The sequence below is a fragment of the Elephantulus edwardii genome, unplaced genomic scaffold (assembly GCF_000299155.1).
Source record: "Elephantulus edwardii isolate Elephantulus edwardi_28Jun2011 unplaced genomic scaffold, EleEdw1.0 scaffold00074, whole genome shotgun sequence".
NCBI classification, from domain to species: Eukaryota; Metazoa; Chordata; class Mammalia; order Macroscelidea; family Macroscelididae; genus Elephantulus; species Elephantulus edwardii.
This window is the reverse complement of record NW_006399824.1, coordinates 3573889-3575856: the sequence shown is the minus strand read 5'-3', so window position 1 is coordinate 3575856 and position 1968 is coordinate 3573889.

Here is a 1968-nt window from a genome sequence, read left to right as displayed (position 1 = left end):
GGGTCTTGCTCTGATCCTGATGCCACATTCCGCTTCATGGAGTCCAGCTTCTTGAATAATTTGCTCAACATACAGATTGAATCAGTATGGACAAAGGATACACCCTGATGTACTACTTTCTTAATTTTAAACCATGTAGTGTTCCCTTGCTCTGTTTGGACAACAGCCTCTTGGTCTAGGTATAGGTTTTGCATGAGCACAATTAAGTGTTTTAGGATTCCCATTCTTTTCCGTGTTAGCCATAATTTGTTATGATATACACTCAAATGCCTCTGCATAGTAAGTAAAGCACAGACAGACATACTTCTGGTATTATTTACTTTTATCCAAGATCCATCTGACGTCAGTAATGATATCCCTTATGCCATGACCTCTTCTAAATCCTGCTTGAACTAATGATCTCCAGCAGTATTTTGGTTGCATGTGATGCTAATGATATTATTCAATAATTAGGCCTAATTCAGGCCATGGTCTCTTCCTTCAATCACTTGCTATACATCTGATAGCTGGACAAAATAAGTATGACAGAAGAATTGATGGTGTTGGAGAAGAGCACCAAACGTCTCATATACTGCCAAAAGAACAAACAAGTATGTCTTGGGAAAAGTGCAGCCAGAGTGCTCTTTGGAGGCAAAGATGATACAGCTTTGTCTCACATACTTTGGGTATCTTGCTAGCAGAGGCTATTCCTTGGGGAAGGTCATTATGTTTGGGGAAAGAGAAGAAAAGGAAGAACCTTAATCAGATGGAACAACACAGTGACTGCAGCAACAAGCTCAAGTATGTCAGAGACAATGAGATGGACACAGTTCAGGCCTGTTGTTCACAGGGTCACTATGAGTCATACTAACAAGAACAACAACTGGTTTCATTTAAAGACATTTATTACATTCTTTGAATTGGGCAACCATTCTCACTACCCTTTTCTGAGTTGATCTCCCCTCATTAACATAAATTAACTGCTGCTTCTTAAGGTTCCAGGTCTATCTTTTGACTTGTTTTCAGTTTGATTTCATACATCTAGTTCTTCCACCTTTCATTTGTCCAAAGGTCCATGCTATGGGGGCTCACCTGTTGCTGTGACTCCAGAAGCTATACCACTGGTGTTTTAAATACCAGCAGGGTCATCCAGAGTGGACAAGTACCAGCAGAGCTTCTGAATGAAAACAGACTAAGAAACAAGAATGGTGACTCTCATCTGAAATAACAGGTCAGGGAAACCCTTATGGACAGCAGCCGGAAGGTGAGCCCTGCAGGACAGAAGGCGCTCAGGTTAGAAATGCAATTAGAGAAGTGCTGCCTTCTCCAAGTAGGCAGGTTTGTACTTTGGAGTAGAACCTGAAATGCTCTTCTGAGGTTGAATGTGATGTCCTTGCTCTTAAATTTGTCTTCCTCAGCATGTAGATTGTCAGATTCAAAATGGTCAATGCCATTCCATTTCAAATCACTCATTCCACTGTCTGTATAGGAAAATATCATACAAGAAAAAAACTGTTTAAGACACTTATTATTCTGCCTTAACTATGTGAATATAGAAATACTTTCAGGATCCTCATTTGCTCAAGGAGGGTGTTGATGTGGCATGACTCAAAATGATAAGAAACAGCTGCAACATCCATTAACAATAAAAGCACAGAATGGACAAAGTATGCATCTAAGAAAATTTGAATTGGTTAACAGTTATATGGAATACATAAAGATATCAATATACTAGAAATAAACAATCAGAGATGGGCTGATATTGTCTGTTCATCTCACATGTCCTGGGTATGTTTTTAGGAGGTGCCAGTCCTTGGAGACAAATGTCATGCTTGATAAAGTGAGGTTTTGTCAACGGAAACAGGAAAGACTCTCAAAAAGATGGATTAACACAGCACCTGCAGCGATGGGTTCGGGCACAGCAGGTATTGTGAAGACCCCACAGTCCCAGGCAGGATTTTGCTCTGTTGCGTACAAAGTCACTGTGAG